Genomic DNA, 25,889 nt, shown 5'->3' with positions numbered 1-25,889 from the left:
ATTTTATAGTCAAAATAATAATTCTGCTCTCAAAAACAGTTTATTATTTTCATATAATTGTTTCTATAAATTAAATACCTATAAAAATCGTCTTCAAATTATAACTCTTGCTATTATAACTTTAAGCAGAACTTATATCGTACAAATCCGTCTACTACGTGCTCCGATTCACATTTTGTACACATTCCGCCATCTATGTGCGCTCTCCGTAATGTAGTGCGATGCCAAGTCGAACGTGGTTCTTCCGCCAGTTCCAACCCAATATTACCGGAAAAACTGCACGAAACATTCCACAATCAACCGGTAAGTACCCCCTTTATACAATTTACAAGCAGGTGTATGATTTTTGTGAAATTTACAAAGTTTTCTTCGAAAAATCCGGTTCAAAACCTAGGTCATCGCACCTAACCTCAAACTGCATCGGACAACCGTAGAAACATTATTTAAAAAAGGTGATGGAGCTAGTTTTGAAGTGGTCTTGACAAGTCCTTCACATTTAATCCAAATGTTGATAATAGTGATATAACAAATAAGAAAAATGTGTTTGATTCAATAAAAAGGAAGCTTTAAGGGTCTTTAGTGATTAAAAATGCGAACGTTTACCCCTAGCAGATCCGTAATAGATAAACAGTCAAGTTAAAAAGTAATTTTCAAGGGTCTAATGTCGTACGTTTCCTAAAAAATGAAAGGAAATGTTCATATTCACTCGAGGCAGCGACTTAGAATACCCTCTCTGAGGCTAGAGCATGAGATTGCAACTGTAACCCTCAGATGGCGATACTTCTCGAGTAAATGCCGTCCCAAGCGGCTATAGGGGAGGGGCCTAATTTCTATAACTCTTTCAGTGTTCCATATTATTATCCCGTATATCTCGCCCGCGTAAAAAATGATTTGGACAATCAAAAAATGTGTTTTTATACTTCTGCCGGCTAGACAGGATCGCCAACGCCGGGTTTTGGAAGATAATTGATTGCTCGTTGCCAAATAATAGATTTATTTAATGTATTTGTCTACTTTTAATACATTTTTATACTCGTATGATTTACTGCATTTTTTAAGTAGTTCATTATTATGTAGGGAGCCAAAAAAACTAACTAAATAAATTTCAAACTTTTCTACAAAAGAAGAACATAAAAACACATATTTTTCCAATGACGTAGTTATTTAATAGAAGAAATAACAGGTGTTAGAATTATGATTTTTGTTCTGAATATTATTAGATACTTACATTTATTGTCACAAACTAGTTCTTAATTACTTAAATACTCACACTTATAACAGATATAAGAAATGAAATAAATATTTTCCCATTCCAGTCATCAGTCAGTCATTTTCATGCTCAGTTTCTGCACTTGCAAAGATGTATATTGCTGAATTCTACGAATATTTGCAAGTGAACGTTGACATACCAATATTTGTTGGAACAGTCTATTCTGCCCTTCGGAAGTAAATTGAATATGCAAAAGAACGTCTGGTAATAAAATTTAATGAGTTTCATAGGCGCCCCTAAAAAAATTTTCTGATAAAGGTAAATAATTATAATAATTTGTATATAATGTGTAGAAAATTTCTATTTGGCCAAGAACATATTTTAATTAATTATGTCCTCAAACAATTTTATTATATTGGTGGTAAATTTTGTTTTGTTCCTTTTCAAAAGGTCTCCAAAATGCCATGTTGTGATAATATGAGTATTAGTAAACAAAATATCCCTCTTATTTCTCCCTTTCGCAATTGTAATATGAATGATTGATAGAAGGTGCCTATAATAAATTAAAATTACCTGATTCACACCAAATTCCGCACTACTGCACTGCACTGCTGGGCAATTTATAAACCACTTGTCGCCTGCTGTGATTTATTGCCCGGAAGCCCAATACAACTGTGCTCGTTTTCCTTTGGCCGCGCTTGCATTCTTCAACTGCTCGTATACATTTCTACCACCTGCGCGTTTAGTTCGACCATACCTATATATGGGTTTGGCTAAATAAATATGGGAATACGTTTTTCAAATATTTCAATGCCGAGTTGCTGCTTAGCGACCGAGCCTGGTACATACCTTGCAATTATAGATTCTTCAATTGACTTCGGAAAAACCTTACATGTCATGTGACATCTTTAAAAAATTATTATTTGCAAACAGTGTTAGATCAATTATATTGATTTCCACTCAGTACTTGCTTATAGGCGAACATTTGCGTAAATTCTACAAATATTCGTCCACATATGATTTAACAATATGTTCACACATATCGCCTAAGGTTGTTACATATTTGTACATAAACACGCAGGTAAGAATCCATGCGTAGACTTACAATTAGTTTTGCTTATTAAAAAAAATTGGCCAAAGGGTGTATATAATTTAAAAAAAAATACATGATAGCGCTGTAAAATATCTTATAATAATAATTTTTTATTTGTCTTTCAAAATATGTGATACTTAATTTATTGCTATTGTTAACCAGATAATTGTTGAAATGATTTAAAAATACATAAAGGTAGAGGTCTTTTAATATCTCATGAGCCGCGAAATCATCACATCATTACAAGTAGAAATGAACTAAGGCGCTCGGGCATCAATAAAGTCAACTGGCGAACGTTCGTTATATATATTTTTATTGTTTAAATTAAAATAATAAAGAATATGGCATTTTATTTTGATATTTGTAATCGGATCAAAGGCTTGTTTACGCTAGAGCTCGAGAGAGACTGTGAATAATAGGTGTAATGGTTTTAGTGCGTAGAATAATTTAGGCGACGTTCGGAATTATGTTTCTGCGCATATGAAGGTCAAAGCTCATAAGATTTTAAAACATCTCTAGATATATTATCATCGTATAAAATAACAATTGGTTTTATACATACTTAGTACTATATTGTTACTAAAATACAACCAAAAAACTGCAGGGTGCAAGGCGTCAGAGATTTTCTTATAAACATTATTGTCTTTAAAATTTTTGAGTTAAAAAAATTTTCTTTGACTTGTCAAATAATTTAAATAATAAACCTATAAACTTTTTTAAACGTATTATCTCATATATGCGAGAAGAGAAGTAAGAATTTTTTATGGCTTAGTCGATACGAAAGTAACATTTGTCATATCATTTCATATTTAAAACACTAAATTTACATGAACCTTCCTATTAACTAATTGAATTTTAGCGAAACATGTTTTACACGTACCTAAATATCTACTAATCTTGAAGCAACGAAAATGTAACTAATAATTCGTTGTGTAACAGTTCATTTTGAATTAAATTGAACATAAAATAATACTTACAAAAAAAAATCTAATGTTTAGTCCCATTCACCGCTAACTCGGCTCATGGACAATAATTGTCTCCTCACAAAAGAAAACAGCATTTTCATCGACCATAAAATACATATGCTATTTTTCAGTGTCACAATTTTTCAGGAAAATTTAACCAACATATCCACATCATTGGTTTGAGTTAAGATTTATTTTTTTTAAGTTGAATGCCATTTCTTCATGTATTATGAGCACTAAATTTTGTTTTAATAACTTCATTTATTAAGAAAATACTTAGGATATGTATCTGCCTTTTTGATCTTTAACAAACTGTATTCATTTTTGACACACCCTGTATACAACCTGTTACACCCTGTATACGTGAACTAGGTAGCTACATATTAAGGAAAACGCGCTACAGCATGCCTTGGGAGGCCATGGAATCCTCTACGCACTAACAAAAGATTGTCGAGTGGTTAATTCGTCTTTTGGCGATAAAATAATTTCAATAGATCAAAGGAACTAATGGTGTTGCGATTTAGCGAAATATACCAAAATTAGGAAATTGTTGACTAAAATTATTCTTTGAATGCAGGTATCAAATCATCCATGAATCTTTAATTTTGCCTTCTGGGTCATAGATGATTTCCAAACACGGTGCGCTTATATAGGGTGTCCTAACCGAGTCCCACTGCTGCATAGTTACCTTGTAATTAAGGCAAAAAAAATTAAAAAATGCGATTTGTCAGCTAATGACTTAAGAAACAAAATAAGAGACTGTCTTTTACCTACTAGCAAAAAAGGACTTTTGCAATCGAAATGATTGGTTTATAAAAATAACTAAATAATTGTAGGTATGTTTAATGCAATAAAAAGGAAACAGTAATGTTTATAATATAAAACCAAAGAGTCCTGTACAAAAACCACATTTCTGAGATGAGTTTTAAATATTGCACTTGCATGTTACATTACAGTGTTTCATCTAGTGCAAAGCCTTTTGGTATACTTAAAATTTAACTAAAGTTTTACTTGAGAGTGAATAATGTACAGTGTGATTTTAGTAGTGTATTCTCTTTGCCACTTTGATAGTATTGAATGCCTAGGCAGCGACCAATTCATTGATGTATATGGCACTTTGTTATATCTTACATCTCACTTATAGTCTACTACTTGTATATAGTAAGTCAACACGAATTCATCCTTAAGACGATAATGTTCTGTAAAATTATATTAAAATAAAAATGTCGTGTCGCAGTAAAAGGAGAGATAAACTGGATTAATGATATTATAACAATCGACAAATATTAGTAGCACTGCTAAGTTGAATTTGTGTTTTATTACTTAATTGCTTTAGGAATATATAAAAACTATTCTTTACTACTTATTTGTTTTATTATTACTATTATTGTTAATATTACTGTGTATTATGCACAAACTGGAGTGCCACCACACGAGACGAGAAAGCGAATAAGTCTACAACGACTGCGGCTACTAAAATCCAGTAGCAGGGTATACACGAGCCCGAGAGGTCTTTGCACGACCTAACCTTAAAAAAATCAATCATACAGTAGCTATTATTCATCAATTATTTTTTATCGTTAGATCAACGTATGGGTCCCAAAAGGAGAATATTTGATTCAATAAAATGATCAGTTTAATTTCCAATGACGAACTTATATTTACAATAATCGTAACCGTGTTTGAAGAATACTGAATATTGTGTGCCACTGGCTTGAAAGGTATATCATTGGGATTACAATACCGTTTTCATCTTCGAATCTTACAGGAATGAAAAATAAATACATATGAAACAAGATAGGGTCGATTACATAAACATATTCGTCGAGCCAGAAGCGCCCCGACCGACGAAATTCGGAGGACTTCTTCATCCAGCAACACACCTAATACCATGTAAGTCTGCGGCAGTGTAGATAAAGCGGAGGAGGCCCTGCTCTGCGCGTGAGAAGCCGAGGGGACGCCGCTATTAGAGAACAGAGCAGTGATGGCTGCCAGTGCCGTTACAGCCCCCCTCAACGTTTGACAGATTTATTGCGAGTTTTGTGTAGTCTTAATATGACTTATGGACAGGAACCAAATATAATCCAACGCGTAATTTAGTCGGAGAGAGAGAGAGGGAGGGCAGAGGGAAGCCTTCACGGCGTTGTATACGGAGGCCTGTTTTTGCCTCTGTCTGGAAATTGATTTTATATAAATTTTTAGGGGCCCGACGACTGTGTTTCGGGACTGATGCGGCACTTTTTAAAAATGAGACGCATAATATATATACTCGTATTTAGCACTTCCTTTTTTATCTCTATTACTTAAGTATGAGTCAAACCAACGATAAGCATTTTCATCCACTGCAAAATATAATTTAAGATTTTTTAGTAAAAATGCCTTTATTAATAACCTCAAAGACCGGACACAAACCTAACAAAACTGTTATAATAATTAGTAGCGTATTTAAAACCATTCATTGTTCTTTGCAATATAGTTTCAAAGGAAAATCCATTACGAAAGTCACATTAATTTTATTGATTTATTGATTTTAGTACTAAATAGGCTAGCAATACGTATTAAAAAGTAAAAGAGGATAGCCAATGATGCATATATGTATTTAGGTACAAAAATGACGTTGAGTGAGATTATGTCTCATCACTAAATGTCTCATGACTAAGTTCAAATCAAATCACATACGTTAAACAAATAACTTAAAAATTAATTAAATGGCTTCTACTTCACATAAGTATTAAATAGCCAGGAGGGTAGTCGCCTTCACTTCAAGTGCCAAGTCAGGACCGGCGCCAGAATATTTAGAGCCTGAAGCAAATATTTACTTATCACTCTAAGACAAAATATTTACAATTTACTCTGTTTAATCGAATTAATTATTAAAAAAACGTGTAAAAATGGAAAAAAAAACATTCTAAAAGAAAAAAAAAACAAAAATTATAAGAAATTTTCTATAGATACTAAAACCGATATTCCAATAATTTAATGCAATTTACTCACTTTTTTTACTGATCTCAGATAAATACATTTACTGAAAACCAAGAAGGAAAACCTTACAACTGTTGCCTTTCATCTTTAATTCGTCACGTTGTGCGCTGTTGTAACAGTCGGATTTTGCTCGAAATTGCAATTGTTCCTTATCCTTGAGGCAAAAGCGGCCGACGACAAGCCACAAAAATTATCATGGGTTAAAATGCCGCTCAAAACATCTGTTTCACCATTTCACCTTTTTTGTATTAAATCTGTTGACAATGAACGTGAAGCATAAAAGTATGTAAATCCATAATATGAATAAATTATAAATAATAAAAATTGCATTAATAATTACATAAACATTTTCTTTATAAAAATGGCGGCGTGCCCAGAAAAAAATTTTGAGAAAAGTTGTACTCAAATGGAGGTGATAGTGGTTCAATATAAATTTAATTTTTATTTTATTAAAAACAAAAGATATTTTAATAAATGCACTAACGTGATACCTAATAGGTAGTGCAGGTAATATTACTAAACAAATGAATTATGAAGGTCATAATTCATTCGACAATAATGTTATTACAAATTTATTGTTGCTTTCTTATAAAAACCAATGGTACCTCATTAGTTGTCTCTATCACATCTAATCCTGACAGTGTGGGCAACTATCCCACTGAATTCACATGTCCTTAAATATAAAACTTTGTTTAAATTGCTTTATTTAATATTGTGGGTACATTAAATTAATAGAGAAACATTTGTTAACGCATTAAGCAATACAAACTAAATAACCTGTTTTATAACCTGTTTTTTTTTTTTTTTTTGAGGAAAAAAATGTTACTTTAATTTACTAGTTTACTCTGAGCAAGCTATAAACCTTACCTTGACGTTTGACATATTGTACATTTTTTAATGCATTAACAGCTACATGAGCGAAACTGATTTCTCGTATTAAAATCCTAAAACGAAAAGAAGACGTGAAATAGTCCGCAAATTGCTTAGTGGCCGAATATATAAATTTTCCGTAATCCTAAGTAGCCGGTTAGTAACATCTTGGATATTATAGTAGTAAGGAATGCTAGTGTGGCGTGTCTTCTTCTTCTTTTCTAGTGGTTGGTCCTAATAAGTCCCATGGCACCACGGCCTATTCGGCCTCTTGTGCGTCCCACTACTAGTCCTATTCAGCAAGTAGTTTTGTCCTTTTGACAAAGTCCAAAAGCTTCCTTGCTGACACCGCTCAGTCCCTTAGGTTCCAAATAAGGTCTTCCCAGGAGCGGCATTCTACTACGTAGAAATCCCGGGCACTCGTCCAGGATATGCAGAGAAGTTTCATCCATCGAGTCACATCCTCGACAGACTGGACTGTGTACAAGCTTTAGCTTATGTAGATGTTTTCTAAAGTGACCGCCTTTCTATGAGTCCCGTCACTCTCCTGAGCCGGATTTCATTCAAGCTCAGTAAATCGTTTGCTCTTTCCTTCGAAGGATACTCCATGAGCTCCTTAGAATGGCTATGTCCTGGGCTTGAAGTCCAGTATTTCCTATATTCTGTCTTGGTCCATTTGCCCAAAGCCCGCCTGACCACACTGGGAGATGTACCACAGAAGAGCTCCGGGCCAATGAACTCTGTCTCGAATCCTAGTAAGTTCATCCGCTTTCTCGTTCACACAAATGCCTTTGTACCCTGGCGCCCAACACAGTCTAACTGTATTATTGATGGCCAGTTCAGTCAGCATTTGTAAACAATCCCACACAAGTTTTGAATTTATCTTGTGTGCGCCTAAAGTTGGTTCCGACATAGATGTGTCCATGATCCTGGAATAAGAACTCCTCCAGTCGTTGTTATTCCTGAGTCGATATGCTGCTAGCCGCGCTTCTCTTTCCACCACTATATGCAGCGGTGGTAGATTTAGCATGACTTCTAGTGCAGCTGTCGGGGTCGATGCCATCGCCTCGTTATACCTAAACAGGCCAGTCTCTGAATTCTATTCAGTTTTTCCCTCGCTGTGGTCTGTTGCCATACCACAGCGCCGTAGAGAATCCTAGGTCTTAATATCGATGTATACATCCAGTATGACATCTTTGGCTGCAGTCCCCAGGTGCTCCCAATAAGACGACGGCATACACGCAATGTCTGTTTCGCCTTACTCACCACTTTTTCCAAGTGCGCATTCCAGGTAAGCTTATTATCCAGTATCAGTGTGACGTGTCAATTTGGTAAATTAGCAAATTATACGGGCGGTCGCTGAATGAAGAGTATGTCTTAGTCTTATACAGAGCGTTCCTCTTCAAATAACAATAACAATGAAACATTATTATATCTATTTACACTTTAGAGAATATCGACAACTCTGGTATGATGCCTGGATATTTTCAAGTACCTACGACAGATAACAACAGACAAAACACAACTGAATAAACCTATTTAAGTGTATTTTTTTCTCTTTAAAGACTTTATTTAACTGCAGTGGATACGTAAATTGTGAACTTAGTTGAAGATTGTACCCGTTTTCCTTTATAGGAACACCTGTCTCCTGGTACGTTACTGTTTTCATGTAAATAATAAAGTAATATTTGGGAGTAATCTTGAATAAATAAAAATTCCAGTTATTAATCTGGATGTATATATGTATTTTTATTTAAATCATTTCGAATAATGTTTACAATTGCCGCACTGTAAGTATTTTCTGCTTACGTTTTTCTTTAATACTTAGTTGCAAAATAAATTATTTGTGTTTCTTAGTATAAGTTTATTTTGATGGACAGTAACCCTCCTCACACCTTATTTTTGGTTTTAAATAGGACAAATCATATGTTAAAACGTGTTGAAATTTCATAAAAACCTATATATTCATTGATCTTTTTAAGTAACAACAATTTTAGCTAAGATATAGGTAAGATATAACCTATAAGGTGTGCTTTACGGTTGTAGTTCACGGAGTAGTTGTATAATATCATTTTTTCAATTATTTCAATATTTATAACACTGAAATTGCACCGCAGATATATACATCTTGAGAGAAAAATATATATTATTTATCATATTCCAGTGACTGAGATACTACAGAAACCAAAGGACGTCATATAATAAAGTTTAAAAATTATACGCCGACCGTTTGGAATTCTCTAATTTCTAACTCTCATATTTATCTGTGACTGTAAGCGACAATAAATTATTCCTAATCGTTGCGTGCGGTGAATTACACAGGTATCTGGAAAAGAGACAGCTTATAATTGAGCGTACATTTAAAACGTATATTTGAATTTTTATCGAGTGACTGGTTTCAATCAAGGCGTTAGGCGTTGGCATTTTAATTTTCTATTTTTAAACCGATCAGAACTGAGTTAAAATACATCACAGACTCTGTACCGCTACGGTATTAAATACAATAGGGCGCATATAAAACGTTACTAACAGTACATACTTACAGGGTGATGCACTTAAAGATGCCACCAAAGAGATACAAAATTGATTAAATTATTTTAAAAAATGGAATGATAAGCGTTTTTGAATTATATCTGTAGTTTTACTGTGAAATAGTCACTGGAAAAATAATAATTTTGTGAGTATGTCTTTTTTTGAGTAACTTTGTAATTATAAATATTAGAAGCTTTAAAATAAAGGTAAATTACATAAAATAACAGCTGTATCGATTGGTGATAGTAGGATTTTTCAAAACCTACACGGTACTTAACCATTTAAAAATTTTCGGTGGCGTTTGAACAAAACCGTAATTTTTGCATAATTGTTTATAATAACAAAAATTGGAATAATACCAGATGATGTAAGATGTTAATTTATGTAATTGAAAATTTAAAATTTTTAGTATTAATCTATTCTGGAGAGCATTTCTAAATACGTACCCGGTGTGAATAAATGTGTAACATTAATAAAAGTTGTAGGAATCTTTGTTGTAGAGAAGTTGGTTAATACTTTCGTCGCAAGAAACAACAGAATGCCGCATTATTTATCCAAATGTGAAAAATATACTGGGTGCTCCATTTAAAGAATCCATATTAGACTTAGAATTTTTATCCTTTCATTTCACTTGGTATAGGTATCTCAAAATAATGGAGAAAGGAAATTAGGGGATGGACTATCCATGCATTTAAGAAATTAGAGAAAACAGACATGCATAAACAAATCATAAAACATTGCAAAAAACAGCTAGTGCATGCGCCATACCGTGATCACTGATGAAAAACTTCATTTCACAAAATTATGTAGGTACCACTGGCAGACATAAAAATCAAAAAGCGATAAAAATGATCTACCATTTACTGATTATAAAATAAATATCACTAAAATCAGTGGCGGCGTTGACTTCCATACCAGGAAAAGCGGAAAAATTTAGATATAGAGTACTGAAAAAATATCAAATATAATTGGGTAGTTTTATTTTAAGTACTACTGAAATATAGAGAAAATGTGCTCAACATTATTTTTTATAGTGAAAGTCCATTCTCCTGTTTTTGTCCAAAATAAATTTTTCAATTACTTTTCTATTAAAGTTTCTTGCACAATCGATGTTTTAATAGCATTGCAAGTGCTGTCAGTCTGTCTTTATAATATGATTTAAACTTTTACAGTGTTTTAGAAACACACAAGAAACAATACGTAGATAATAAAATTTTACACCACATGTAAACAAATTACGTTTACTAGAAAAGAAAGCGGTGAAGCGCTGCATAGTAAATATACGCTACACCCATTCCGTCTTTCACTGCTGCGTGACGGTAACCATGACCACCGTTGTAAATTTAGAAATTTAAAGCCGCGTTACGAGGGGCCCACGAATTCAGTGTTTTGCAAATGAATTTTGTCAAGTAAAATTGACTGCACATTACAAATTTAACATTTCCTTTTTTATGTGTTCCATTAGGCTAATCTTATTATTTTCTTCATAACANGTAGTTTTATTGACAGATAATGTTCACCAAGTTTGGTTTCTTTAGCTTGATGTACGTGGAAGATAAAAAAGAAAAACAATTTTTTTTTGTAATTTTAGGAGGGGCGTAACTTTTCAGGGAAGGGTTTTTTCAAATATTTTTATATCAAAGACCCCTATTAATTTTCATCGGAGAATCGCCCCTTGAATTTTTTCGGTGTTATTTAGATACACCCTGTATATGTAAATAATATTATAGTGGAGGAATAATTACGCTTTTACTGAAAAATAGATTGAAGTTTCAATATTAGGAACTTTTATTACAGTTACATTGTCTGTCGAATATTATTATGTCGCTAAGTTGGCACTGCTAACAACGGCTAATCCAACGGTAGTAGCTAGTCCTTACACGTAAATCTGCAATGAATCTGCCAACACAATATCTTATTCCGTTGACGAATCGTAGGCTGGAATTATTTACGTCTATCGAAATCATACAATCAGTAGAATATGTGTTTTTATAATTACTAGAAAAATATGTCATCCCAAACGGTAAATTGAAAATGAAAAAAATAGGAAACGACCATAATGAATTTGATGATTACTAGCATGCAAGGATCTGTTATACACTGAAAATAATTATTCCTTGGAAAAATGTTCAGTATTTTGAATGACTTCATTTGGAACTAAACCATCACATTTCTGAAATAAATTGTCTCTTTCAGGCCAGCAGATGTCAATTAGATTATTCTCATTTTTTTTTATTGAGTTGCAACATGGAACGGTCTTTATCACATTTCTAAGCAAACATAGCGACAGTGAATTATTACACGACAAATGATGAAAAAAAAACGTTTTCTCAATATTCTGAAATGTGTAAACGTTTTGAGATATTTTGAGGCGTCCTAGAGGCGGCCAGCTCCACGAAATGCCCCTTAATTGGGTTCTGTTAATCCGGGCAATATCGTCAGCAATAACAATAAATTCGTTGAAATATTATGAATATAAATTCGACTTTTTAATTATATTCATCACGCTAATACCGCGATAAATATTCATCTTTATATCTCGGGTGGTGTTTTCATTATAGTAAATTACAATTCCAAATCCGTAATAAATACTTCAAATCTCATAATAAATCCGTCGCAGCAACAAAAAGACGAGTCCGTCCGTACCCGGGCAACACGAATTCCAAAATCACATATCAACTAAATTATAAATTAGCATAAATATCACATAAAATCCGAAATCCAGGCCTGCTGCTGTCCGTGGCTGAGGAACTTGACTGGCACAAAAGACCTGTCCACCGTAAATCACCGCGACCCGGTAAGGCGAGTCAGTCGGACTGAAATCCTACCATTTCTCAGCTACCAGAACGTCAACAAATTATTTATTCAATTGTAGGGATAATACTTATATTTACTAAATCAAACAGTCGGTTTCCATAGCTGGAATCCGGCCTCGCTGCTACAGGGTGACGTTTGGGAAACCACAGGGAGCTGTCCTTTCAAAATCATCATAAATAAAAATAGAGGCTTACTAACCAACAAACAATCGACCCGGTTTTTATTGAATTCTATTTGAACTGTTATTCCAATAACATTTATATGAAATTAGATATCCATTGGATTTACTCTGTCTTGTTGTACTAAACCAGAAGACAACACAAAAGCTAAAGAACAACAAAATCTGACCTTGAGTAACAAAAAAGTGTGAGCTGCTGAGATCGAGAGGAAATTACACGTCGTATTAACTCATGACATACAACAATAAGTGTTCAACGTTCCTATTGGCGCATAGCGATGTGGAAAATGATTCGCATATGTTCGTTCTGAATTTTGTCTACATTCAGCGTCACCAACAATTCATATTTACCGTAATTATGCTCCATTATAGCAAAACCATTATCCACCTAATAACGATAACACACTATTTTACTGACACTAGGTTAAAGGCTTAGACTCACTTACACTAGATAGTTGAAATGCAATGAGGTTAATAATTGTGTGTTTTAGTCCATTAACATATTTTATTTCGGTCGCACACAATTGGATTCTTTGAATTTATGGTAAAGACATTGCTTCATGGTAACAAACATTTTCTCTTCCTGTTTTGATCGATTCATTTCAAAGAGAAAATTCTCCATATTTAAGTATCCAAACTGAGTAACTTCGGCGTCTATATGCAAATACATTTAAACTTGTAAACAGTGATCGTGTATTTGCTGTGTCGTGCTGTGATGATATATATACAAGTATCATGTCCTAGGTACCTATTTCTGAAACACAAGGGACTTTTAAATATACAAAGACGTACAGTTTGGGTAAATATTTTCAGTAGAGGGGTTAGCTTTATGGAAATGAAAAAATATATTGTGGGTTAAAATAGTCTGTCAATGAGAATAAAATTATAACAACTAAGTTTTGGTGTTATCGATAATTTGCTAGTTATTATTAAAAATCTATATGGTAAGAATAATCTTGTAGCCATAGACTTATTCAATTTGCACAGTACAACCCGATTAAACGTAATAAAACACTATACACTAACCACTAACACTAATCACTAAACAATAATCACTTACACTAACCACTAAACACTAATCACTTAGACTAACCGCTAACACTAACCACTAACACTCAATTAGTACAATTTTACTCAACGTATACTAATACTGAAACATTTAGATGCACAAGAAACTAATTTTAAAGGCGAGCAATAGATGTACTATCGAAACAAGAAACAGCCAAACCGTTACTGTTGCAAGTTTAAACATATTTGGCTGCTATACAAGGTGTTCCAAATAGACCCGAGCCCCCAGATAACTCAGAATTGAGTCGTATCGAAAAAAGTTTCAGATAAACGATATCCAGAGACCAATATAGTGATGACCTTGGATTTGACATTGACCCTGAAGCTAACTAATCTAATATAATAAATGAGTAAATGTCTCAGTGGTAACAAGCAACTCTATATCAAATTTTAGGATTTTAAGTAAACATACAAACATTGTGGTAAAATATGTTTTAGTAAATATTTTCGCAATTCATACTGTGTACTTTCTTTCTTCTTTCTATTATAAACACATAGGTAGATATTATTATTACAATTAATAATAATAATAAACAATATTATTAATATCAATTTTTTGCAAAGCATTTTTTCGTGTCCAAGGAAATTACTATTGAAGTATGGCCCATTCGTTTCCAAATACCCTGTATACTATTTCAAGTTTACAGAAGTTGTACTGCGCAGAGTTCAGTATCCAATATTTCGTTTTTTGAATATCTGTGACCGTCTCCCACATTCAGTAGAGCAGAAAATCTGCAAGAACTAATAGGCTACTTTCTAAGTTCGCTTTTTTCGGTGTCCGTTGACAGGAACAGATGTTATCCGTTGAAGAGCATGCAGTAAACTGTCAAAATAAATCACTTTTCAATGGAATATGTTCGAGCTGAGTGTACGGCGTGCAACATTTATTAGCGACTAACTGACTTTCAAACCGCTTTATGTACCCACCGTTGTCTCCGGGAAGTCATAACTGGTCCTCGTGTGTATGTGATAAAATTGGAAGTGAATTATTTTTATTTGTGAACTGCTGTTTTATTACAACTTATTTAGGAATGCCTTAACTATAACTGTGAGATATACTCCAGTCGGCAGAAGCTGAAAAGTTACTGTTGGTGACATTTTCTTGATAACTCGGAAATAACTACACAGGTCTACTTTAAATGATGAGTACAATAACAGGCTAATTTGCTGACAAAGTATTTTATCAGGAAAAAAGTTATTAACATTTTAATCGTGAAAAAAATTTTTTTTAGTAGTTTTCTTTAAACAACTCAGCGGGATGACTTTGTACGAAAAAATGCTTAGGACATGATTTTGTTCGTAATAAAAATAACTACAAAATGGGGGTGGTCCGATTACGAAATTTGCAATAATAAAGCCGTGAGATTGAAAAAACGGTATAAAACGTCAATTTTTTAAAGTTGCTGTAAAAATGTCAATTATAAACAAAAAGTGATAAAACTTTCGAAAACTATAGTTCAATATATATACAATAATGACGCTAAAGCCGAAAATCAGGAGAGCAAAACTTTTTGTTCTATAAGGTGTTATACATTCATCGGCATCTGAAACTCGAAACTTTGCCAAATTTGTTCGAAGCTTTGCTGACACTTGAAATTTGGTACACACATAGTGTAAATATGCAGAAACCAAAAGCAATTTGCAAAATTCAAGTATCTTCATTTTTGCAGTTTTGGTAAGGTTTTATACGTCACCCTAGTTTTATACGTCACCGTTTTTTTAATTTTTGGACGTATATTTATGTATATTTATAAAATATTCCATTACGGTAGATTAGCCAGCATAATTACCTACAATTTAAAAAAATATATATTTTCATCGTTTAGATCCTAAGCTACTTAACATTTTGCGCCTGTTAGCCGTAGTCGTACATTATTCAACATATTAACATAAAACAAAATCGTACGTGTGGGGTAAACCTTTAACTTTAAGTAAACAATTGTTTAAATTTACTGTTGCATATTTCTAATAGTATACAAGCGCCGAAGAGCGGAGCTCGCGCTCGAAAATGAAAAGTTAAAGGTTTACCCCACACGTACGATTTTGTTTTATGTTAATATGTTGAATAATGTACGACTACGGCTAACAGGCGCAAAATGTTAAGTAGCTTAGGATCTAAACGATGAAAATATATATTTTTTTAAATTGTAGGTAATTATGCTGGCTAATCTACCGTAATGGAATATTTTATAAATATACATAAATATACGTCCAAAAATTAAAAAAAACGTGACGTATAAAACTAGGGTGACGTATAAAACCTTACCAAAACTGCAAAAATGAAGATACTTGAATTTTGCAAATTGCTTTTGGTTTCTGCATATTTACACTATGTGTGTACCAAATTTCAAGTGTCAGCAAAGCTTCGAACAAATTTGGCAAAGTTTCGAGTTTCAGATGCCGATGAATGTATAACACCTTATAGAACAAAAAGTTTTGCTCTCCTGATTTTCGGCTTTAGCGTCATTATTGTATATATATTGAACTATAGTTTTCGAAAGTTTTATCACTTTTTGTTTATAATTGACATTTTTACAGCAACTTAAAAAAATTGGCGTTTTATACCGTTTTTTCAATCTCACGGCTTTGTTATTGCAAATTTCGTAATCGGACCACCGCCATTTTGTAGCTATTTTTATTACGAACAAAATCATGTCCTAAGCATTTTTTCGTACAAAGTCATCCCGCTGAGTTATTTAAAGAAAACTACTAAAAAAAATTTTTTTCACGATTAAATTGTTAATAACTTTTTTTCCTGATAAAATACTTTGTCAGCAAATTAGCCTGTTATTGTACTCATCATTTAAAGTAGACCTGTGTAGTTATTTCCGTGTTATCAAGGTTTGACACACGCCGAACCTCTGCCAACTGGACTAATACGGGAAATATTTTTTTCGTAAAAATAAATAAACATGGAATGCTATTGTTAACGCTCTGTATATTTTACATATTTAAGTAGAACGTTCCCCCAGAATACAGCTATTATACAGGATGTTTGCAATGCTGGAGATTTATTTGTTATGGGAGAGTGGTAAAAAGATGATTTCTAAAAATTTACCTCAGTAAAAGTTGACAAGAAAAGCTGTTATTTATGCAACTAGTGAAAAGTGTTTTTGGAGGGTGACGAGAAAAAATTAAGTCCATTCGGACTGATCTAATACCACCGAGTGCATGAATACAAATTATGTATGCATTGATTTTTTGTATATATTGGCCTTCTAGATGTGCTAGCCCGCAGACTACTACGATTTTCTTTGCAATCAATTAATTTTTTTGCAAATTACTTTAGGAATTTGGTTATTAAAGATGTGGCAACGTGGCGTTACTTTAGGAATTTGGTTATTAAAAATGTGGCAACGTGGCGTTCTTCAGCATCACTTAAAACACATGTAGCCCAAAGTTTATCAATTTTTAACAAAGAATAATTTTTTTATTGAGCTTCAAGAGTTTTATTTATTGAACTTGTGTTTTCGTTAAGAAATATAGAAGGCATTGCAAATACCAGAAATGTATTGTTAATCTACAATATTGTTCCTCTACTTACTTAACAAATGAAAATATTAACGTGAAAACACTAGCTAATAACATTTATTTCAAGAAATTACAATAAAACAATTGTAGGTTTGAAATATTTGAAAATCAACAAAAACAACTTAGATGATATCCCCACAAGCCCTCCGTTTAACTCAATACATTTTTCGTACCACCTCAAAATATTTTTCTGGAGATTTCTAAGTTGACCCCACCTGATTCAGCACAATCGTGCTTCAACGAAACTAATTTTACTCATAAGACGAAATTTAAAAATGTTGTGCATAACAGATAGAAAATATACTAAACTGTTAGACAACGGAAGACCGATTTTATAAAAGCATATGATTCTTCAAATCGACGAATTTATGTGAAGGAGGTGTCAACATCGAACAATTACTATTATGTCATTTGAGAATACGATGAGTGATTCCTTCTATATTCTCAAATTTGTAAACACTCGATATTAACGCATTCGGAACTAATGCATTTACCTCTGACATTAAAGAAAAAGTAGTGAATGTGTGTTCAAAATTTCTTGTGAAACCAAAACTGGCTATCCAAAAGGAATGGTTAACTGAGGAGCAATTTATGACAAATTTTTGCAAAGTTCCAACACCTAGACAACCATAATTTACAGAAATACTAATTTATATGTCTATTTACAATAACAGCTAAACCCAGAATTTATTAAACAATATTTAATTAATCAACGGCAAAATTAAAAAATTATGGAAATATTAATGAGAATGTATTAGGTAATTAATAATATTTATTTGCCATTTAACATTTGCATGGCCGCATTTTGGCGCAAGTTCCGTTTCATCAAAATATTGAAACCTTCTACGTTCGCTAATGCATGCCATAAATTGCAAATATCCACGATGATGCCATTAAAAATATATCTGTGGGAATGAATTATAACGTTGGTGCGCGATGAAGGTCGAAGCGATATTATGCATCGGTCTACAAAGTATCACAAATTAAAATGTGAAGCTAAATGCTGCTGCAAACGCTCGAGTGAATGTATGAGTAGATATTTTTAATATTTAACCTGATAAATCGATTTTAACGTCACATTTTTTCAGTTGTGTTGGAAATATTAAATGAAAAAAATGCAGAGCTTTGAAACCTGAAGGCCTAACGCTCGATCTGTAATTTTTACACAAAAAAAATCGTCATAAAATTTTGTGAGAAAATTGTAATTAATTAATTTTATTTTATATACTCCCAAAACAACGTCGGCTTGCTTTTATGTTGTTTGTTTTCTGACGTACAGACAAATTGGGACCAAAAAATCACACCTATAGTAGGATCATATTCGATGCAAAGTAATAAATCATTGCCTGTCAAGGGAACCAATGAAGTACGCTTTTAAGGGTTTTACAAATTGAATAATTTCTTTATACATTATGAAGGGACGAGGGGATCAGTTCAGGTCTGGCACCCTTGTTCCTACAAAAATTCCTTTATTCTCATAAACTATTTATTTTAAATGTAATTTATTATAAATCCAATTTGTTTCATAAATTCCACATATGTACTACATGTTACCTCTGTACGCGCCACTGTTGTTTACTTGTTTTTTTGGAAGCGCTCTCTAATTGACGGCAAAGCTCGGCAGGTTAGTATTTGACGTATAACCGACCAGTTCGTACATTCGATGCACTTGGGCGACTACAGCTACTACCAGCACACAGTGCGTATGCAGCGGTATTTCAGATTTTACATTGAATTTCATTTTAAATTTGAATTGATTTATCTTACGCCTCCTAAAAATGATGACACGATTTTCCTTTGATAAAAGACCGACAACTTTTTGCTCTACTTTGCATCGAATACGATCCTACTATAGACAGGTGCATATAACTTTTTGCTAGTCTGATCTTATTTTATTAAATTTCTCAATGAAATTCGGCATAGAAGTTAAATTCGGTTATTTAAGACTACCCTGATTATCAGATTGGTCACTAATGACCATACATTCTTAACAATATTTATTAGAATTAATAAGGAAAATAGTCATACAGACCAATCTCCCTATTTCTATATTATTAGGAAGTGATTAAAACCGATTAGGTACTGAAGGAAAAAATGTGATTCACGGTCAATAATTTCGGTTCGGGAATATGTATTCATCAATAGATCAGGTACACAGAATGACCAATGCATAATAAAGCGCTAGAGCACAAGTATCCTCAAGATCATTCATTGACGTAGGCACAAGACTTTGATAAAGTCTGGCATGCATTAAAGCATGTAAAAATACTGTGATCTTACATATCTGACAGGGTATGACAGATCTAAACAAGATGATGAATATTCTTAACTCAAAGACATAAAAGCTGGTACACCTCAAGGTGCAGTCTTGTATGTAGTGTATGCTAGCGACATGCTTCAAATACAAAATATTGTCTTCGCAGATGACACCATAATATTGACCGTAGGCAAAGAGGTACCTATAAAGCAGCAGCCACTACTGGACTACAATAATCATAGAATCAAATACGGTGTGTCCCAAAATCAGTTGAAATTTAAAAAACTCACTGAAACAGTAAATAGAAATTGTCACTTTTCTGCAATATTTTCCATTTTTTTGAGCCGTTTTAGACAGACCTATAACATTACTGATATTTTTTTTAATAGGATATATAGGATATATTTAATAGGACTATATTTTATAGTATAAATAAAGACGAATTCAGCGATATAAGGTTATACCTGCTTTTTTGTCATAGTTGTCAAAAAATGGATGAATTAAATGAAAACAATAATTTTGTACTACTTTTTATTTTATTACAACAAATGTTCAAAGTGGACTCCATTAACCACTGCACAATGCTCAATTCGAAGTTCAAAGTTATCAATTTGAATAACATTTGGTGTTATGTTTCAAACTTCTCTGATACGATTTTCAATCCTTCGATAGTGTCTGGTCTAGTGGGGTTAAGTGATGGGGAGCGTGGAGGCCATTCAAGCGGCCCTCTTATACCTATCCATCGATTTGGGAAAACTTCATTAAGGTAATTTTTTACATCGAGGAGAAAATGTGGAGGGGCACCATCTTTTTGGAACCAGATATCACCAGCAGGCATATCGTGCTCATTAGGGTTAGGAAAAGTTAGGAAATTTAGGTTAATTCCAAGGCTGGAATCAGCTGAAAACGCAAAACATTAAAATAAATGGCGCCTATCAAATTGCCCTCAAAGAAATAAGGTCCCAGTATGCGATTTCCTACTATTCCAGCCCAAACATTCACTTGTTCCGGCCGTTGTGTATGTTTTTCTTGCATTCAATGCGGATTTTTTGGGATCCAAAACCTAGTATTTTGCCTGTTCTCGGTTCCGTGTAAGCAAAAAGTTACTTCGTTAGTGAAAATTATGTGATTTTTTAAGCTGGGTTGTGTTTCAAATTTTCTTATTTCCTCGCGAAACTGTAATTTTCTGTCTATGTCATTTGCCCATAGTTCTTGTAAGACTAAGACATTAACTTCGTAAGGATACAACTTTTAAGACTTCAGAGTTCTGTGAACTGAAGACTTCGACAAAGTTGAAGTTGGCTGAGATAGATCTAATGGATGATTGAGGATTTTCAGTAACGGCGATCATCACATTTTGACGGTCATTTTCGCTTACCATTCTTCGCCTTCCTGATCCAGGCAAAGCTTTTATACTTCCGGTTTCTTCAACTTCTTGGATACTTTACTTATTGCAGCTCGACTAATTCTCTGATCTGGATAATTATGGTGAAATAAGTCACATACCTCCTGTTGACTACGGATTTTATCTCCGCATCCAATCATAATTAAAATTTCAATACTGTGTTTTTCGCTTAAAGAGGCAACCATTTTTGCAAAATAATTTAACAACGAATGAATTGGAACTAAAACGATTCACGTTAAACCTAAGGTACTCTGGTGAATTTTATGTGTTTATCGATGTGTTTTTTTTTTTTAGAAAAAAAAGCTTTAAAGTGAGTGGAAAAAGATTAATAAAGAATAGGTAAGTTTTTTAAAGTACAAAAGAGACCATGATTGTTTGAAATAGTCGTCAGTACGACATAAGAGACAATTTTTTAAATTTTTTTACAACTATGACAAAAAAGTAGGCATAACCTTATATCGCTGAATTCGTCTTTAGAAGGGAATCATTTTGAAACACACTGTATAGGTATAACTGGAGAATTAAATTAAATTAAATCAAGTTTATCCATGCCTATATCCCAATGAGATATGCAAAATATGTTTCTGTTATTATTATTACTAAATGGATAGAATGTTCTATACGAAAACATAGTCAAAGTACATAGACGTAACCTTAGATACAAAACAGTGCTGGAAAGAGCATGTAGAGGAAAAATAAATGTGAGAAACTCAACATCAATTACAAAGAAATTTACTCTCAACTCCCTATATTTTTTCCAGAACAAGATTCTTGGAAATGTAGTACATGTACCATAGTATATTCGAAACAGTGATGATCATGGAGACCTAAAGAGATCTTACGTGAAATCAAACGCAATTTCTCGATAATGGTAAATTAACCGGAAGATTGAAACGTAAAGATTCAGCTTGTCTATATTTGGGCAAGGTATTTCATTTGTATAAATTCATCAGAGGTCGTAGCTGTACAGTTTTATAATTTCCAGTTTGATGATTTCCTTGCAATTTATTTGGCAGTATGTAAGAGATCAAATTTAAAAGTATTTCGAAATGCTTTATTGATAACTTTATTGATAAACAGACCAACAAAATTTAACATTTCTTTGGAAGCAGAAACTTGAATATATATTTCCGAAGGATTTAGGTGCGCTGAATCCGAATCTGACAGCAGAATAAATTGCTCTATCGCGTCAGGTTTTTGAGATATCCTAACCTAAATTGTACAAAAAAACACTGTTTTTCATCATATTTGAGGTTATGTAGTAATGCCATTTATTCTTTGTCAAAAAACTAATACATTGAATCTAAAAGTATCAGGCTCCCTCCTTCGAATGCCGTTGAGTTTGCTCAAATATCTTTTTTTTTTGTTGAGATATCACATGTTGAAATTTTTAAGTTTCTCAGTTTCTTAATATGCGAAAATCTACTAAAGATCCCTTAGACATCAAGCAGTCGATTGCAATTCAGAAACTTCATACCCATACGGTTTATGGGTTTGGAGTTGGTGGACTTGGGGTTTGTAAGCTTGGAGGTTCGGGTTTTGTGGGATTGGGATTTGTGGGTTTAGGGATTGTGGGTTTGTGCATTTGGAGTATGTGAGTTTGAGTTCGTATGTATGTATTGAAGGTTTCTGAGTATGAAGTTTCTGAACTGCAATCAACTGTTTGACGCCTGGGATCCTTAGTCGATTTTCGCATATTAAGAAACTGATAAACTTAGAAATTTCAACATGTGATATCTCAACGAAAAAAAAGATATTTGAGTAAACTCAACGGCATTCGAAAGAGGGAACCTTGTACTTTTAAATTATATGTATTTTTTTTAAAAAAAGAATAGATGGCATTACTACATTACCTCAAATATGACGAAAAACGGTGTTTTTGCACTTTTAGGTTAGGATAACTCAAAAACCTGACGTGATAGAGCAATTCTGCGGTCAGATTCGGATTCAAAGCACCTAAATCCTTCGGGAATGCATATCAGTGTGTTTGCTTCTTGACCCTTGTTGACCTGTGTAATTAATGTATTTAAAAAAAAACGTGTTCCCTGTCAACGGAACCAGCTAAATATTATACAATACAAACAATACAACACTATGAATTTTTGTCTGGCCTGTATCAATTTTCTTAGAATTCCCCCGCAAAGCAACCTTCAGAGTCCGTCCGAAGAAGCCAAGTAAAACCTCCAAAACTTCCCCGGCGCCCCCGCCGGTTAAACTTCCACTAATAAATCCGCAGTGAGTTATGAATGATGACAAAGGGGCCGAGGTAATCCGCTAATTCGGAAGGAATGATGTTTTTGCCGGGCTGTCCGCTGGGATGATGGATCCATTACTTTAGGTCGTCAGCGCAGACACTGGCCGCTGCCGGTAATTATTAAGAACTTACCGCCCGGCTAATTGGGGATGATTGAACGGATCTCAGATAGCGCCGGCCGGGACGCCACTTTGTAATTTGTCAAAATTGAGTTTCGGCGCGATAGCCGCTCGCAGGACAAACACGAAGGAACCGATACGAAAAAGAACGTTTTAAGTAGACATCTCAAGCCTTCCTTCACAATATAAAAAGGTTTGTCACATTATTCAACTGGTTGGAAATCAACTACAGATCTCGACGTATCAGGGCATTTCATCATCTGCTTCAGAAGGCTGAAAGTCAGGAAAAGTCCACATGGAAACTGTCCAAAGATCCTCAATGTATTATTCATTCTTTCATATGGATTATCATTACATTCGCATTTGTTCTAATAGACTTCAGAGTTAGTTCCGAACCATTTGCAGTTTGAGAAAACTGCATTTAGCGCTCTAACAGCTACTGAAATAATTCTGGAGCTTCTTAACATAATGTTAACAACACATGAACCGGTCTAGTGATTCTACAGAATATTCTTAGCTGATTACTGGATATAGCTGGTGTAATTCAATACTGGATGGGGCACGTAGCTCTCAGAGTAGTTGTTTTCCACAATATCATTAGTTAAAAACAAATGAATTACTTACAAACTAGTTCAGGAACGACAAAATCATTTTCTGATCCTAAACGAGAATAGAGATTCCTTGGAACATGCTATCATATAAATAAACAGTGAGGTTCCAAGTTTATCATAAGTATATCAGGTTTATTCGCATTATAAGTTTCATCAGTAACCATTGGTTCAGAATCAATCCTTGAAGATTGGATGTGAATCACAATTTTTGACCAATTACTCAAAAACCAATAAAAATATAGACAAAACATTTAAATCTCTTGATTTATTTTCATAAAACTGGTGAGTAAAATTTCAGAAATTATGTCAATGTTAAGAACTTTCTAGCAACAAACCATAGCTAATTATTTAGCTAATTATTTTGATCTGACTTCAACTAGGAAAAAATTGATTCTATCCTTCTGGCTACTTCTTTTACAAATATGTGCAAACTTATGCAAAACTTTAAGTTATAATGATGTTACCTACGCTTTGCTGGTAACAATAATCCTAACATTGTTGGATTTTTGTACAACGGTGAGATTGGTACGAAATAAGCTGAAGGGGCACAAAAGTCCTGTGTGAAAACAGATTATCTAAAGTATCCTAATTCTGACGCCAATAGTTAGTTCTTGTACAAATTGTAGATGTAGATAGCTGCTATGAGAGAGCTATTAAGTTTAAATTATAAAACTTCAAACGTTCTTGAGTAATTGACAAAAACGTCCCTCAAAATTCTTTAGGAAAATTTACTCTTATATTTTGTTTACTTTGTCGAGAAGAATTAGTCCTGACCTCGTACGACACTATATATTTGTTAATCACCACCTAGAAGTGGTCAAATCCTTTTGAGATGATCCAAAATATATGATGATTTACTTAGACCTTTCTTAATTGTTTTTCTGTTTTTAAAAACATCCCTTTATTATTCAACAACTGTGCTAAAACTCTAAACAGAACTAATATTTGTTTTTAATTATAGTAGATTTTCAGATTCTCTTATTCCGTAAACACATTATCACAAGGCATTTCCAATTTTTATCGCCAATATAACCAGAAACACTCAAAAAAGATCTTGAATTGTTAACAGTGTTCATTTATTTTGATATTTCCCCCAAAATTAATTGTTCCAGCTTTGGCTATGAGTACGAGTATTGGCAACACCCTATAGCCTGGTGATAAGGTCGTTAAAACCAAAATTCATATTTCCTCTTTAACAATTGCATTCTTGTACTTCAGCGATTGTAATTTTTTGGATCCGAAAGAATATTGAAAGATCAGTTTCTAATTTGATAATTTCTGTGAAACTAACCAGCGCTTTCCTATTATACAAGATTTATCTGACTCTTGATAGGTACTACTCACTTGAATTTTTCCATTAGACTATAAAAAAAGCAATATATAACCACTTATTCATGATCATCAAAATCAAATACTTAATCCAAACAGTCCCGCCACCAGACAACCTTCCTTGGGTCCGGCCTCGTCGAATTCGACAGGCCCGTCGTTCTGACCACCTAAAGGGTGCAGCAGCAGCAGCAGCAGCAGCGGCGGCGGCGGTCGCCGTGTTTCGTGGACTGGTAATAATAATGAGGTGATAAAGGGGGTGAGCTACCGGGACCACCGGAGACTGATGTAATGGTAAAATCGTTAGAGGGAGGGGGTGATCTTAAGCGGCACTTATCGACAGGGGAAAACAACACGTCGAGCGCGCGAGGATAGCGACAATCCAAGGCAGTCGGGAATAGGCGGCGGGGCACGTCCGCATACGCAGAGGGGGTCTAATGCCAACAAATTAAATAATTCTAAGTCTAATCAATTAACTGTTCTTAAAAAACAACTCGAAGTCAAAATATTTTAACTTTGAGAGTACAAAAATTTTAAGATTCACATTACATACACGTAAAGTTGGTTGCATACATAATCATAATTCACACAGGTGCATGTTCTTATGCGGGACACTGTATAATAACGAAACAAAACAACACGTGTGATAATTATGCAGACTAAGAAAAAAC

At 33.6% G+C, this 25,889-nt stretch overlaps 1 protein-coding gene across 1 annotated transcript in view; it reads left to right on the top strand.

Moving 5' to 3' along the window:
* Positions 1-234: 234 nt before the first annotated feature.
* LOC108905827 (zinc finger protein 26-like) overlaps positions 235-25,889 on the top strand; it is a 128,801-nt gene continuing 103,146 nt past the window's right edge. Inside the window, exon 1 of the mRNA XM_023456719.1 lies at positions 235-303. The gene's annotated coding sequence lies outside the window, so the exon portion shown is untranslated. The remainder of the gene's footprint in view (positions 304-25,889) is intronic.

This window comes from Anoplophora glabripennis, unplaced genomic scaffold (genome assembly GCF_000390285.2).
Source record: "Anoplophora glabripennis isolate ALB-LARVAE unplaced genomic scaffold, Agla_2.0 scaffold95, whole genome shotgun sequence".
NCBI classification, from domain to species: Eukaryota; Metazoa; Arthropoda; class Insecta; order Coleoptera; family Cerambycidae; genus Anoplophora; species Anoplophora glabripennis.
The sequence above is the reverse complement of the archived record's forward strand: the minus strand, read 5'-3'. Positions and strand labels throughout refer to the sequence as shown.